At 38.2% G+C, this 17,789-nt stretch overlaps 1 protein-coding gene across 5 annotated transcripts in view; it reads left to right on the top strand.

Moving 5' to 3' along the window:
* The window catches only part of Dlg2 (discs large MAGUK scaffold protein 2), a 2,003,181-nt gene that overhangs the window by 153,379 nt on the left and 1,832,013 nt on the right, over positions 1-17,789 (top strand). The gene's annotated exons all lie outside the window — the stretch shown is intronic.

Below are 17,789 nucleotides of genomic sequence, written 5' to 3'. Positions count from 1 at the left end.
ACGGGGCTACCCACCCATCTCAAAAATATTAACCCAGAATTGCTCCTGTCTAAAGGAAATTCAGAGACAAAGAGTGGAACAGAGACTGAAGGAAAGGCCATCCAGAGGCTGCCCCAACTGGGGATCCATTCCATCTTCAGACATCATCACTACAGACTCTAGACACTATTGATGATACCAAGAAATGATTGCTAACAGGAGCCCTGAGAGGCTTTGCTAGAGCCTGACCAATAAAGATGCAGATTTTGGCTCACAGCCAACCTTCAGACTGAGTACATAGACCTCAATGGAGGAGTAAGGGGAAGGACTGAAGACGCTGAAGGGGTTTGCAACCCTATAGGAAGAACAACAATATCAACCCACCAGGACCCCTAAAGCTCCCAGGGACTAAACCACCAACCAAAGAGTATACATGGAGGGATCCATGGTTTCAGCTGCATATGTAGCAAAGGATTGCCTTTACTGGTATCAGTGGGAGGGGAGGTCCTTGGTTCTATGGAGGCTCGATGACTCAGGGTAGGGGAATGCTAGGGTGCTGAGGTAGGAGTGGGTGGGTGGGTGTGGGGGCACCCTCATAGAGGCAGAGGATAGGGAGGGGGATAGGGAGTTTGTGGAGGGGAAATTGGGAAGGGGACAACATTTGAAATGCAAGCAAATAAGATAACCAATAAAAAAGACAATTACTTTTAGAGCTATGCATATGCATGCATCACACTAGAAAGAAGTAAACTGTTTAATAATTGTGAATAGAGATTTACTGTAAACAATGCAATATAAAAAATTGAATTTGTTCTTTCTAACAAGGATATCTTTCTCAGCTGCTTTGATTTTGGTCAGCTTGCCATGTTTCTTAGTTCATCAATTCCCTGTCTGCTTTTATTGGCACCATAAAATATATTTAAAAAGTATTTACTGCTGTAAAGTGGAGTAAAGGTGGATTTGGTTATTTTTTTATTTCATGTCTCTTTTATTGTATATATAAGGCTATTAATTTCTCTCATTTCTTCCTCCATCCTTTTCATTTCCTCAACCCTCTCCTCTCACTGCATTCTCTCCCCCTTCAGAAGATACAACTCATAAGAATCCTAGTATTCTTTAAAAAATTTTATATCTCCATGTGTTTTCTCCATCAGCTCCTTATTCCCTCCCCTCTCTTGATCCTTTTGTTCCAATGCCCCAGCTGACCATAACTAGTTCATTTCCTTTTCCTAATGAGCTCTATCTGTCCTTACAATCCCTTACTCTATTACTAATCTTTGTGGTTCTACAGATTGCAGCTTGGTTATCACTGGCTTAACAGGTAATATCCAAATATAAGCTAGTATATAATATACCTTGTTTTTATGTCTGAGATACCTCACCTAAGGACGATTATTTATAGTTCCATCCATTTACCTGTGAATTTCATGAATTCATTTTTAAAAATAGTACATTTTCTTTATTCATTCTTCTGTTGAGGGACATCTAGCTTGTTTTAAATTTCTGGCTATTATAAGTAGAGAATAAAGAATTGAGAAAGTACCTCTGGTAGTATGAAACATCCTTTGGATATATACCCAAGAGAGGTTATCACCGGATCTTGAGTTAGATTGATTTCCATCTTCCCGAGGAACTGCCACACTAATTTCTATAGTGGCTGTACAAGTTTCCCCTCACTCCACATCCTTGCCAGCATGAGCTGTCATTTGATTTTGGCCATTCTGATGAATGTAAGATAGAATCTCAAAGTAGTCTTGATTTGCATGTCCCTGATGACTAAGAATGTTAGTCATTTCTTTTTATGTTTCTCGGCTAGTTGAGTTTCCTCTTTTTAAAATTGGTTCTTTGGATCTGAATACATTTTTTAAAAATTATTTATTTTTATTCTTTAATCTTCTTTTTACAGTCCAGACTTTATCCCCCTCCCAGTCTGCCCTCCCTGACTGTTCCCCATCCAATACTTCCTCTCCCCTGTTCCCCCTGTCTCCAAGAGGATGTTCCACCTCCCACCTCCATGCTATCCCTGTGGTCTTAAGTCTCTCAAGGGTTAGATACATCTTCTCTCACTAAGGCCATATCAGGCAGTCCTCAGCTGTATTTGTGTGGGCGGGGCTCATGTCAGCTGGTGTATGCTGCCTGGTTGGTGGCTCAGTATCTAAGCAACCTCAGAAGTCCAGGTTAGTTGAGACTGCTTGTCTTCCCACGGGGCCGCCCTCTTCCTCATCTTTCAACTTTTCTCCAATTCAACCATGGGGTGGGGAGTCCCCAGCTTCTGTCCATTGGTTGGGTACGAGTATCTGCATCTGACTCTTTCAGCTGCTTGTTGGGCCTCTCAGAGGGTAGCCATGCTAGCACACCACAGTATCAGTAATAGTGTCAGAGCTTTGGGCCTCTTTTTGAGCTGAATCCCAATTTGGGCCTATCACTGGACCTCCTTTTTCTCATGCTCTTCTCCATTTTTACCAATGCAGTTCCTTCAGACATCAACAATTCTGGGTCAGAGCTTTTGACTGTAGGAATGCAACATTGTCCCATCACTGGATGTCCTGACACTCCACTGGAGGTAGACCCTACAAGTTCCCCCTCCACACTGTGGAGCTCTTTATCCAAGGTCCCTTCCTCCCTTTGAGTCTTGAGAGTATCCCACCTCCAGGTCTCTGGTACATTCTAGAGGTTCCCCCCACCTACTACCTCATCAGGTTGCCTGTTTCCATTCTTTCTGTTGGCCCTCAGGGTTTCAGTCCTGTTCTCCCCCAATACCTGATTATGTTTCCCCCTTCCCTTCCCTGTCCCCTTTCCTACCCAGGTCTTTCCTGCCCCCCAGCCCCCATGACTACTTTCTTCTCTCTCTCAAGTGGAATTGAGAAATCCTCACTTGTGTCCCTTGGCTTGTTAACCTTCTTGAGTCCTGTGGGTTGTGTTCTGGGTATTTTGTACTTTTTTGGCTAATATCCACTTAATAGTGAGCACATACCATGTATATGTCCTTTTGTGTCTGAGTTACCTCACTCAGAATGATATTTTCTAGTTCTATCTATTTGCTGTGCACAAAATTTTAATTAAGTTATTTGTTTTCTTGATATCTAGTCCTTGGCATTTTAAGTGCTTTATTATTTTTAGATATTAGTCCTCTATTGGATGTGTATTGGCTAACATTTTTCCCATTCTATAAGCTTCCATTTTGTCCAAATGACAGAGTCCTTTGCCATGAAGAAGTTTTCTGGTTTCATGAGGTCCCACTTATTAATTGCTGATCTTAGTGCCCACACTAACAGTGAATCCAAGGATATTCTCCACTTTCTCTTTATCAGGTTCAGTGTATCTGTTTTTATGTTGAGGTCTTTGTTTGATTTCAAGTTAAATTACATGCAGGGTGATAAGTATCTACCTATTTGGATTCTTCTACATGCAGTCATCCAGAGTTGACCAGCCACCATTTGTTGAAGATACTATCTTTTCTCCAGTATGTATTTATGGCTTCCTTATAAAAAAAATCCACATGCCCATAGTTATGTGGATTTATATGTGGGTCTTGAATTTGATTCTATTGATTAATATGTTTGTTTTTGTGCCAATGCTATACTATTTTGTTTTGTTTTGTTTTTAAATATAGCTCTAAGTTTTACTATTCTGATATTTTGTTCCATAATCTGACTCTTCTGGCTGCAGGAGAAGAGTTTTGGTGTATTGCTAGAGTTCAATGACTTACACAGATTGCCTGAAACTTGTGAGATTAATTTTTTAGTTTTGCATTGTCTGGCTGTACATCATAGACCACATTCAGCTAGATTTTGTACAAATACATAGTCCTTAGTGATATTATTTTCCCTAAACCTCTTCCATAACTGTATTACACATGCCAATGTATTAATTTCCTTCAGGTTTTAAAATCATAACTGTTGATCAGTTTTCATAATTGCATCTTTATAACATGCCTAGAATGATTAGCTTCTGCTTCCTATCAATTATGGGTTCTCCTTATTTGGTAGTGGTATGTTGAAGGTCAAGAAATGCATTTTAAAATTGCTTCCTTCCTTCTTTCCTTTCTTTGGGACTTAGTAGCTCTAAAAACAGAATCAGAGTTGGAAAACTTCTATATAGAACATTTAATGGGGTGTGTTTGAGGAACAACAACTGTGTGGGACTAATACTAAATTGACCAAGTGTTAGTGCACATCTTTAATCCCAGCTCTCAGGAGGGAGTGACAGATTTTTATGAGTTCAAGGCCAGGCTGGTCTACATAGTGAGTTCCTGGCCAGTCATTATTATATAGTGAAATCCCATCTCCCAAACTAAAAACTAAAAATGAAAACAGAATTGATAATGAGTGGAATACAAAGAATTGGTTACAAAGTACTTAATCAAAGACTAAAGAGTCCCCCCATAGGTTCACTAAATCCCAGATGTCTTTAAACCTGGGTAAGGGGTCCAGAGCTCCTATTAACCAAACATTAGATGCTGGTTACCTTTGGGAAAACATTGTAACTTTGAGTGAAATAAATGGCACATCTCTTAACTGACAGCAATTTCTAGGGAAGTACAAAGACTATGCTGCCAGTAGCCAGCAATACTGGAAGCTAGGAATCTGAAGCCGGCCACACACACTAACTGGGAGAACTGCATGGTCCATCCCAGTCTATGCTATCAGAGGCAAGAGTGAAGCTAGAATATCTCTTTAAAATGTTAAGGAAATTCAAGCTGGGACCTACCTGGAAGGTCTCTCTCCTTTTTGTATGTTTCACAGTGCTGGAAGGTGCTATACTGACTCTTCCAGGAGAAAAGTCATCCATGATCTTACTCCATTGTAAATTCTGTGAACAATAAAACCAACCTACAGGGCAAGATATAACACTGTTGCAATAAAGGAACAACTGCTATGGGGGTAAACAACCACTTTTCGATTGGATTTGAGGTTTGTGTCTGGTAACAGGACTGGTCAGAAGTGCCCATGGCTAGAGGATCATAGACTCTAGAGAAGTGTTTATTACTGTTGTTTTGCTAAGTGGATATCCTATTAAACTGTCTTCTAAATATTTTTGCTTATATGCCCAGGTAAGTGCTTTTCCCTGAATCAGGGAAGCTTTTGTTTGCATAGGGCTGGGTTAATGAAGATATTCATTACTAGCTGAAACTCTGATAATAAATGACTATTGAGTATGTAAATGTAAATCTAGATCACTTTCTACCCCAAGGCTCAAGAAGCATTTTGGAAAAAAGGTAGAAGAGTACCAGTGCCTTCTAGACTTGACATGACCATTGCAATCCATAACTCACAGCAGTGGTGTTGAACTGCACAAGACAGGTCCCATATAATTTTCTGTCATGTGTGGGAAAGTGGATCATAAGGCCCCCTTCTTTCCCAAGAAATGATAGCCAATTTATGACTCCTGAGAGAAGAGAGTCATAATTCTTAGCAGCAGAGCCATTAGTAAGTTGCCCTTGTTCAACTAAATAACCCATATCCATATGCATGCAAGCATCCTTATAGCAGACACCTCCCGCCCCCCCCCCACACACCATGAAAATAGGAGGGGACTTTTCTGGAAGACAAAGGGGGTTTGCCAGCTGGGGAGGAAAATAAGAGAAAATAATCAACTATATTATATATGTATGGATTTGTGAAAATAAATTGAAGAAAGTTAATGAAATTATCTTGATGAGAGATAATGATAGTTTAGTAACTGAGAAGACAATGGGGGTAGAGTCTAGATTCTAGATGGATTTCATAGGATTTGTCCATATATTAAATGCAAAGAACTGTCAATGTGTCTTCAAAGATTGTGTCCTAAACATGTGGAAGATGACAGTTATCTCATATGTTGTCCAAGAACTGATGGCTGGAACAGGAGTTTGTCTTTGTAATGTAGCTGTACCTAGTGAAGAATATAAACCATTATTTCATTACAATTTCTGGCTGAATTAAAGAATATGAGCTTATAATTTTGTTTATATAGCACAAATTGCCTAAATTTGTACAATTTAAAGTTGTAAAATTTATATAGGCCTTGGGATAAAATGAAATTGCTACCAAAGAATTATATTTAATGAACTAACTCATTCAGGATTAAAGCCAAACATTTTTAAACATTTGTAATTAGGAGGTTGAGTAGCCTTTTCTAAAGTACTGGAATAACAAGAAATCTTTCAACTTATTATAGAGAAAATGGGCATAAAAACCTAAATACAGATAGCACTAAAAGAAAATGCAGCTCACTCTAACCTATGATTATGGGTTAAATATCTTAACGAGTCTAAGTTAAGGCTCTATTTAGAACACTGAGAAAGAGTAGACCTATAAAAAGAGTATTCATAACCATTAGAGAATCTACCAACTCAAGGAAATGGAAGTTAGAAGTGTAATAGGTAATAGTATGCAGCATTGAATGCTATCATTAGCTATATTACAGGTACTCTTTTAAGCATTTTATATCTCTATGTTAATCACATATACATATTATTAATTCATTAGCAATTCCATGATGGATGTAGTATTTTTGTCTTCATCTTTTACATGAGAAAAAACAAAGCATAGGAAGAAAGGGTAACTCATTTACTCAAATTCACAGATTCTGTATATAGGGAAGCTAAGAAATAAATCCAAGGTAATTTGCAATGTGAAATCACTGTTGGATTATCTCCCAATTATAGTAGCAACACTGTGAATTTTTAATTGAATAAAATTATTAAGTGTTTGCCCTGTACCAGATACTAAGTACTCTAAATAAATCATCCCATACTTACAATGAACACATGATATGAATATTTCCACTATTCGTTTTTCACAGATAAGAAAAGTAAAGTATAAATTGGTTAGTAAGTACCTCAAGGCCACATAGGTCTAAGTGAGCAGTTAATACTTGAATCCAGGGAATCTGTCTTTAGAAAAGAAAATATATTGCATTCAAAATATTTGAAAAATCCATCCCTGACTATAAAGATAAACAATGTTAAACAAACAATTATATTATGAAAATAAATTTCAAAATATCCAATGAAATTATTTTGAAGGCATATTTAAAATCACATTTCATTTGCACTTATGGAAATAACACAGCTAGTAACAGGAGTTGGATAGACTCAAACAATGTTCTTTATAAAGTTTCTATTGAGATATAAGAACAGTTCAGTCGTAAAAACAGAATCCCATCCATGTGTAATTGAGATGAAGTCATGATTAGGGAATTCATAGAATGTAGTTACTAATGGTTTCAGTTGAAAAGTGGCCAGAAATACATGCTTCATAATATTTCTTGTAAATGTTTTGATAATAGTATCTAAGTTCAGAGAGGATGTTCAGAGAGGACATGGGGATTTGTTCTGGCTTGTAGGAAGGAACATGAGTTTAACCATTTTGGTTACTTGCAATGTTAGTTGGAAAAGAAAAAAAAAAAACCAACAACAAACCTTAACTCTCTTACATATGTCCAGAATCCCTAGGAATTTATAATCTTCATTCCAGATGAGACAGTTTCAAAGACTTGTGCATGAGAAAGTTTATTTCTATGCATTTTAACAGTAAAATATTAAGAAATCTGAATATAGAACATTAAATTATTGCTTTTGAAATTATATTATTTAATAGTGTACTGGTTAATTTTGTGTCAACTTGACACAAGCTGGAGTTATCACAGAGAAAGGAGCTTCAATTGGGGAAATGCCTCTACAAGATCCAGCTGTAAGGCATTTTCTCAATTAGTGATCAAGGGGGAGGTCCCCTTGTGGGTGGTGCCATCTCTGGGATGGTAGTCTTGGTTCTATAAGAGAGCAGGCTGAGCAAGCCAGGGGAAGCAAGCCAGTAAAGAACATCCCTCCATGGCCTCTGCACCAGCTCCTGCTTTCTGACCTGTTTGAGTTCCAGTCATGACTTCCTTGGTGATGAACAATAGTATGGAAGTGTAAGCTGAATAAACCCTTCCCTCCCCAAGTGCTTCTTGGTCATGATGTCTGTGCAGGAATAGAAACCCTGACTAAGACAACTAGGGTGCATCCATCTAGCTATTAGAAAACCACTGGATGTGCATTAACTCTAAAGCTAGATGTCATTTCTGAGTTTCTCTCATTCCAATTCTTCATATAGACTCATGACCTTTCCTTTTTTGTTTTAGTCTATTTTGATGGAATAAACTAGTAATTTTGCTTTAATTATTTTTTTGCAAAAGGAAATTCAATTCATATTGATTATAGTTATAGGAAATGAAGTGGGTTAGGTAGAATAAATAATGTAACAAGTGGCTTCTGTAAAGGTGAGGAGATGATACTCACAAAACTTCCAACCCAAAATTTGTCTTGTCTACAGGAAATGCAGGGATGGGGGATGGAGCAGAGACTGAGGGAATAGCCAATCACTAACAGGCCCAACTTGAGACCTGTCTCATAAGCAAACACCAATCCATAACACTATTTAAAGATACTTTGTTATGCTTGGAGATAGGCGCAAGTTGTCCACTGAGAGTCTCCACCTAATAGCTGACTCAGATAGATACAGACACTGTGGGTACAGCCAAACAGTGGATGGAGCTTGGAGACTCTTTTGGAAGAAAAGGAGGAAGGATTGCAGTTCCCGAAGGGGATATAAACTCCACAGGAAGACCAACAGAGTCAACTAACTTGGCCCCTTGGGGTTCTCAGAGTCTGAACCACCAACCAAAGAACATACATGGGGTATGACCTAGGCTTACCACATATGTAGCAGATGTGCAGTTGGTCTTAATGTAGGTCCTGAACTACTGAAGCAAGGGCTATCCCCAAAGCTGTTACTTCCATGTGGGATATGTTCTCCTATCTGGGCAACCTTGTCTTGCCTCAGTGAAAGAACAAGCGCCTAGCCTCGTAGAGACTTGAAGTGCCAGAATGGGGGATACACAGAAGGGTCTCTACCTGCTCAGAGGAGAAGAGGATAGGGAGATGGGGGAAGGATTGTAGGAGAGGGGGTTCAGGAGTTGGGGGGCAGTGAGTGGGATGTAATGTGTAAATAAAGTAAATAAAAGTAAATAAAAAGGCGAGGAGGTGAAATGAATATTGTATAAACTTAATAATTTTTAGTTTTTTATTTCTCAGAAAGGTTCTAAAACAGGGATTCACATTTAAATGGTTTAATAGGATAATGATCACACAAAATGTCAGGACAGTGGGGGAAAACAAAAGAAAGGAAGGTTCAGTATCTAATAAAGAGACATTATAATGTCAGTATTTCAAGCCCCATGAAATTTCTTGAATCCCTGCAGAAGAACAATCTTCATTAATCTCTGTCTCCCTGCTGACAAAGGAGCTAGGATATTTATACACCAATCTCTGCCTGTCATTAGTTAAGAGCTGTGCTTGGTGAGAGCCAAGTATCTGTGGACGTTCTGGTACTTCCAGTCGTACTGTGTACTGGAAGAGTCCTTTTTAGTAGCAGAAGAAGACTTAAAGTGGGTGAAAGTCTGGCTGGCCTTAAGATGGCGAGATCTGGGCTGTATATGGTTGAGATTCGGGCAGTATGTGCTATACTGTTCTGATACCCTGATGAACCTCTGGTACATATTTAGGTAGCAGTAAATTTCTTCTGTAAGATGGTAATAAAACTTCATCCCAGACCTTTTCAGAAATTGGAGATAACAGTTCAGTTGGACCTCAGTCAAGGTGCTTATTTACTGAAAAGCAAGGAAGAACTTTGCTTATGTCAATTCATTTATAAAATGCTGGTCCTTTGTGGGAAGTGCTAATACAATAGTATCTGTTTATTGGCAAGTCTTGTATTAATAACAGGGATATGACTGCTGCTTTAAGACTGGAAGGAACTCGATTTTAATCCTATGAACCAATCATCCTACAAACCCAGTGAGAAATGATGCTGTCAACTTGCAATGCACAAACTATAATTTCCCTTTATTGCAAGGGAAGAGGGACTCTGAATTCATCCTTAACTACTATTGTTGCATTCTGACAACCACATGAGAAGATAAATGAACATTTCCGCATTTTTAAAAAACATTAAAATATCAAAGCACTTAAAAATTGTTCCAAGTGGCTAGTTCCTAGCGTGGTGTCTGTTACACTGTAGGTACTTAAAATACAATTTTTGAAACTGTTATTACTAGTGATTTTTTAAGGACTAAATTGATTTTTATACATTTTTGCTCACACACTAAGTCTCTCAAATCTGTTGGGAACTCCTCATTTGAGATTTTTGGCTAGCTAGATGCCTGTATATTATCTTCAAAAAACAGAATAAACTCGTCTCTCAATAATGTTATACACAAATAGCCTTAAAAGTCTTCCCAAATGCATAGAAAATCTTTGCACATAATATAAATTATAGAGATTTGTTTGTCTTTCTAAAGCTCTTCCTAGTCTCCTTCAAGCCTCCTTTCCTTTCTATTCCCCTTCATTATTCTAGCTCTCTGACAGCCTCCTTAATAGGAAATCAGATCACTAAGACTCCTGGGAAATCTACAGAAGATTACACAAAGGGGCAACTCCACATTTTCTGTCTTTCCTTTCAGTAGAACACCATATTTAATTGATAAGTTTGAGAGCAATGAATAATGTCACTGTTTGTCATTCTTTAGGAATCCTGTAACATGTAAATTGTGTTGGTGATTTCATACCTGTCAAGGACACCTAAACTCACTGTTCTAGAAATCACACACACACACACACACACACACACACACACACACACACACACACAGAGTTGCTCATTAATTACCTTGTGTATCACTTTGATTAGTAACTTTTCACATCATGCATTTTCTATGACGGTGTGTCAATTTTGTGATCATTTTAATCATTAAGTAAGCTCTATCTTTTGTTCTTTCAAATAATTGATTTCTAGGCAATCTGGCTCAGTAATTTGTAGATAGATGACTTTGCTTTAAAGTATTGTTGCTACTCAAAATTATTGCCACTTCACCATGCTCAGAATTTTAGAAGAAGAAATGCAGTATCAATAAATTCATCATAGGTCACTTCATTTATTTTCTTTATTTAATAATTCATTTCTTCACTGACTACAATATTCTACAAAAAAAAGTCAGAGGATTAAGACTGTGGGGTCTTGGATCAGACGCAACCGACTGTGCCTTCAAATATACAAGTTGTGTGTTTTACAAAAGTCATTCAAGTGATTTTTGTCTAGTCTTTGACCAATAGAAATGAAGAAAAGTATTTTGTTTCCTATGAGACATTTTAATAAAGAGCTATCAAGTCAGTAAGGCACCATGTGTATTAAGTCATTGTTATAACTACTGTGGCCATCTAATGACTACTTATATTGACTGGTTAAATTAACCAATTTCCAGACTATTATGGAAACAGGTTCTTACTCAGTTAAGCCTTGGCATCAGGAGATCTTTTACTGTAGGGCGCACCTTAGTTGAGTTTTGAAGACGTGCTATTTTCCACTTTGTAGAAGGAGGTAATAGTAATGGACAAATTAAGAGTGTAAGCAAAGCTTGAAAAAGCCAGACAAAATACCAGCACTGCAAAGGGGAAATGTATGCAAAGTCCCAGCCCTAAACAAGAAGCTATTATCAATTTCTCTGCTGGGACAGAGAAAATTTACTGTCTTCAGTGGAGTATCACCATATTCCAGGGTAGATCCAATGTCTAGGAGTAGTTGGCTAACACAAGACAAACTCAATTGTGTGTGTGTGTGTGTGCACTTTTGATTTCTTTGTTTCTTTGTTTCTCCCTCTCCCTCTCCCCCCCCTCTCTCTTTCCCTCCCTCCTCTAAATAACATGAAGTTGGGTGAGTTGAGGACAGGGGTATCTGAGAAGGTTGGTCATGTAGGAAAAAGATCAAAGCCCACTCCATGAGATGGAGCCCACACGTGACACTATCAAAGTGGCAAAGAACCTGACACTACATAGGCCACAGGCCTCGGGAAAAACATAGTATTATTATTATTATGTTAAAGGTTCATTGCAATAAAATGACTCCCAGCGACACAGCGTTACACCTATAGATCAGTGCCTCACTCAACTCACATCAAAGAAGCTTCTTGCAGTAGATGGCGGTTAATGGAGAGTCCACAACTGGACAGTGTCTAGAGAATGAGAATCATGGGAACACTCAGTTCTACATAGCATGCCTTCATCAGCTCCTTTCTATCATGGCCCAGGGATCTATGTGGAATAAGAGGTAGAATGGATGACTCCAAGGAAATTGTCTTCCATATCCATAAGACTGATGCACATATGAACTCAGAGAGACTATGTCAGTACTCACAAGAACTTTATACAGGTTCAAGATAGACAGGGTCCCACCCCTAACTAAGAAGATATCTGTAATTGATACCCACGGGCAAAGGGAAAATCAGTTTTCTCCAATGGAGTCTCACTGGTTATATAAACCACATTCCAGGTCAGGCCCAGAGTAGTTGGCCAATATGATATATGCCTATTGGTACTTTTATGAACTTTGTGTTTTATTTTGCTATAAAAATATCTTGTTGGTCTTGCTTATTTGCTTTGATTTTCATTTTTGTGTTTTCTGTTTTGTTTGCTTTAAAAGAGAGAGAGAGAAAGAGAGAGAGAGAGACAGAGAGAAAGAACATAAAGTTAGATGGTTAAAAAGGTGAGGGGATCTGGGAGGAATCAGGGGAGGGGGAAAGCATGACCAAAATATGTGGTATGAAAATAATTTTATTTAAAAAGAAAAACTATGAAAATTGAGGTGGAAAACCAAAATATATCATATAATAGCATTTTTATGGGAAAAAAGAGATTTGTCAGGAGCCTCCTGTATGATATGAGTCTTTTAAAACATATTTATTTTCTGATTTATGTATATATATGCTTGCATGAGATTATGTGAACCATATGCATGCAGGAACTCATGGAAGCCAGAATGTGTTTGATGCCCTGGAACTGGAGTTACAGGTAGTTGCAAGTCATATGGCGTGGGTGTTGGGAAGTGAACATAGGTAATCTGCAAGATCAGTAGGCATTTTAAACCACTGAGCCGTCTCTCCAGCCCTGAGATAACAGTATTAAAAGTTCATAAGGAAGATTAGATTGAACTAGGCAATGGAGGCTGAATTCCTTACAGCATGGGAGACCTACTGATTTCTAGAAAAAAAATAAGACAGTTATGAGGAAGATTGGCTGGGTTATAGAAGTTAGGTTCAGTCATGGCAGAATATGGGCTATGTCATGGCAGAGGATGGGTAGGTCATGACAGGGTACTAGGACAGGTAAAATCTAGTTAATAATAGTATTTGTTGTGTAGTAAATGTTGACCAGGTATTGAATGAAGCCTTCTACAAGCCTAATGCCATTTAGTCTTATGAACAACTGTGTCAGTTCAGTTCTCATATTACTCTCAAGTTGCAGGTGAGGAAAGAAGCTCAGAAGGTTAAATAAACATCCATATTTATACACCTAAGCTGACAAATGGGTGGGGAGGACGTTGGTCAGGAGTCATGGTCTAGGGTCTCAAACACTCCACTGCACTACGTGTTTCTATTTTAAGCTTCTTGTTTTCTTTACTTGCAAACTGCTGACACTTGTGTTAGGCACTGGTCCCTGGAGAAGACGTTGTTTATCTGACTATCTTTCATCCAGGACAGGAACTGCTGTATAATACCCAAATTTTGCTTTTTAGCATACATCATACATCTTGCGATAGGCATCTCACTATAGGGAGAAGGGTGTCTCTGGAATTTTCTGCTTATAGACCTGATGTGTCTGTCTTGCTTCTAAGCTCTGTCATCTGGAGAGAGGATAATATGATAAACCTTTTCCCCCCAGGATAGCTCTTCAGAAACAGACTTAGCAGTCTTTCTCTAGTCTTTTCCTCAATTGAAGTATTGGATCTTTAAATTGTTTCCCATATGATAAATTTTCTGAGTAATTAACCATTTTAGCTTCTCTTTCAGGAAAACATATCCAGGTTAGTAAATTAATTCTAGTCAGGATCTGGGCAGACTATTACAAGGTGACATGGTTTTATTTTAAAATTGAATGCTATTTCTTAACAAGAACAATTTCTGTTTTTACTTAGATTGTAGTATTCATGGGTATGCAAAGTTTCATTAGATTCTGATATCAGAGTGCTTCCCTTTAGATTTTTGAAGCACATTCTCTAGGCTACATGGAAACTGAAGTAATTTCATAATTACCTTAAGACTAAGACTTCCTGGGATGCCCCTCAACAGAGGAATGGATACAGAAAATGTGGTACATTTACACAATGGAGTACTACTCAGCTATTAAAAAGAATGAATTTATGAAATTCTGAGGCAAATGGATGGATCTGGAGGGCATCATCCTGAGTGAGGTAACACAATCACAAAGGAACTCACACAATATGTACTCACTGATAAGTGGATATTAGCCCAGAAACTTAGGATACCCAAGATATAAGATACAATTTGCTAAATGCATGAAACTCAAGAAGAATGAAGACCAAAGTGTGGACACTGTGCCCCTTCTTAGAATTGGGAACAAAACACCCATGGAAGGAGTTACTGAGACAAAGTTTGGAGCTGTGACGAAAGGATGGACCACTAGAGACTGCCATATCCAGGGATCCATCCCATAATCAGCTTCCAAATGCTCACACCATTGCATACACTAGCAAGATTTTGCTGAAAGGACCCAGATATAGTCTCTTGTGAGACTATGCCGGGGCCTAGCAAACACAGAAGTGGATGCTCACAGTCAGTTATTGGATGGATCACAGGGCCCCCAATGGAGGAGCTAGAGAAAGTACCCAAGGAGCTAAAGTAATCTGCAACCCTATAGGTGGAACAATATTATGAACTAACCAGTACCCTGGAGCTCTTGACTCTAGCTGCATATGTATCAAAAGATGGCCTAGTTGGCCATCACTGGAAAGAGAGGCCCATTGGACTTGCAAACTTTATATGCCCCAGTACAGGGGAACGCCAGGGCCAAAAAGTGGGAGTGGGTGGGTAGGGGAGTGGGGGGAGGGTATGGGGGACTTTTGGGATAGCATTGGAAATGTAAATGAGGAAAACACCTAATAAAAATATTAAAACACAAACAAACAAACAAAAGACTAAGACTTTCTATGTAAGATGGAGTTATGCCTAATGTGGAACTGACTCATGGAGTTTTGAGAGCATGATTAGATGACATAGTTAAGTCTCTTGGTCAACTATTGCTAGGTAGCGTCCTCTCTCATGCACACACAGTAAAGATTAGTGTATTTGTTGTGTTGCATAAAGCCCCCTTCTAGTTCAGCCTTTTAAAAATTCTCTCTGCATTCATCTCCTATCATTATCTTTCCTTCTCTCTTGTTCCAGTCCCATGGAAGTCCCTTTTCATAGAGCAAATTCCCGTGGTATTCCTGCTCTGGTGTCTGTCTTCTCATGCAGTGTTTACCTGACTATTTTGTTTTAGGTTAGCCTTTCCTTCTCCATTCCTTCAGTTCCTATATTTATTTCCAGCTTGACTATTCTCAACATTTACCCTTCCTGTTTTCCTGACACAACTTAATTAATTTTGAGTTGCATTAGTTTTTTTTTTTATTTTATTATTTTTTCTTATCTTTAATTTTTTTTTTGCTGTCCAGTCATTATCCTCCTTCTGGTTCGCCATCCCATAGCTCCTCATCCCATTCCTCCTCCTCTGTCTCCAAGAGGATGCCCCTGCCAGCCCCCGCCAGGCCTCCACAAAGACATAATTTCTTCAAATTTTATTTTTCATTTTATTTTTTTCTTTGAGAATTTCATAGAGTATATTTTATTTTATTCCTTCCTTTCCCTAGTTCCTTTCTTCAAATTTTATTTTTCATTTTTTTCTTTGAGAATTTCATAGAGTATATTTTATTTTATTCCTTCCTTTCCCTAGTTCCTATAGATATCCCCACTACCCAGCTTCATGTTTCTTCTCTATCTTAAAAAAAAGATGTAAAACAAATAAGCCACTAAAAACATAGAGTCTGATTTGCATTGACCAACTAACTGCTCCTGCCATGCAACCCATCCTGAAGGATGGTTCATGTATCCAGTGTCATTCCACTGGAAAAAAAAAAAAAAAACCTGATTTTCCCTTCCCTACACCCTACCAAATGTTTTCAGCTTTACTGAGTCTGATTGACAAAGTACATATATTTAGGATATATAATGTGGTGTTTTGAATATGTACATTCATGTATATATACCTACATATGTACAAACATTCTGAAATGATCTTAACAACTAAGGAAACATATCCATCATCTTCATTATCCATAATTTGTGTTAAGAACATTTTGGATTCACTGTTTTAGCCAGGATTTCTATGTAACTCTTACACAGGAAATATTTATTTGTGGCTGGCTTACAGTTCAGAGCTTTAGTCCATTATTTTCATGTTGAGAACCATGGTGGCATGGAGGTAGATAGACATTGTGCTGGAGAAGGAGCTAAGTTCTATGTCTTGATCCACAGGCAGTAGAAGGAGACTGCTCCACTAGGCCTAGCGTGAGCATATGAGACCTCAAAGTCTGCCTCTACAAGGTTATACTTCTCCCCCAACTAGGCCATACCTGCACCAAAAAGGTCATAACTCCTAATAGTGCCACTCTATATGGCTAAGCATTCAAACACACAAATCTTGTGGGGGCCATTCCTATTCAAACCACCACATTCCACTCCCTGGCCCCATAGGCTTGTAGTTATATCATAATACAGAAATGAATTAAGTCAAACTTTAAAATCTCTGTAGTCTATAAAAGTCCAAAATCTCCTTTGAGATTCATGGTAATTGCTTAATTGTAATCCTCTATAAAATCAAAGTGAAAAAGCAGATCACATACTTCTAACAGATAATGGCACAGGATATACTTTTCTTAGTTTGCATTTTTCTGGCTGTAAAGAGACACCACAGCAATGCTTACAAAGCAAAATATTAAATTGGGGCTGGCTTAGTCCATTATCATCATGGTAGACACATGGCAGCATGCAGGCAGACACTATACTGGAGAAGGAGCCAAGAGTTCTTTATCTTGATCCATAGACAGCAGGGAAAAACTGTCACACTAGGCTTAGCTTGAACATATAAGACTTCAAAGCCCACCTCCACAGTGACACACTTCCTCCAACAAGACCACACTTCCTAATAGAGCCACTCTCTATGGGCTAAACATTAATGCTCATGAGTCTTTGGGGGGCATTCCTATTCAAACCACTACATCCACCATTTCAGGAAATTTCAAACACACAATAGAATGTCACTAACTATAGCTATCAAGTGCATATTAGATCTCAAGAACTTTACCGTTCAACCATATCTCTCATTTTACTTACCTTATCGAGTAATAATTGCCATTTTACCCTTGGTTAACTACGAGAGTTCAGTTATTTTTTTTTCTTTTACATTGTACACATCAGCAGCATATGCAATATTGATCTGCGTCTGATTTATTTCATTTAGACTGATGTTATCTAGGTTCTTCCATGTTGTTGCAGGCAGCAGAAACCCCTTTCTTAAAGATAGAATAGCAGTCAGTTGTAAAATATATCTTCCATATTTTCTTTATTTTTTTTCTTTGGACCCAGTGTAAGTTTTCAACTACTGACCATTCTGAATAATAATGAACCACCATATATAAGAGAGTAGTTCTGTCTGTGAGGAACTGAATTTTGAACCTTTAGAGATATACCTGATTGTATGGTGACTGCATTTTAAAATGAGGGGTGAGAATCTTCATATTATTATCTACAATGATGAAAAATTTATGTTACCATCAACAGTTCCAGGGTTTACTCAAACCATCACCAGCACGTATTGCCTTGTCCATTTGATAACACTAGTCTAATACCTAAGAAGTGACACACTGTAGTTTTGACCCCATTTTCCACATGATTAGGGATAT

The sequence above is a fragment of the Mus caroli genome, unplaced genomic scaffold (assembly GCF_978045245.1).
Source record: "Mus caroli unplaced genomic scaffold, Mus_caroli_1 scaffold_8, whole genome shotgun sequence".
Lineage (NCBI taxonomy): Eukaryota > Metazoa > Chordata > Mammalia > Rodentia > Muridae > Mus > Mus caroli.
Note: the sequence above shows the minus strand (reverse complement) of the source record. Positions and strands in the feature narration are given on the sequence as shown.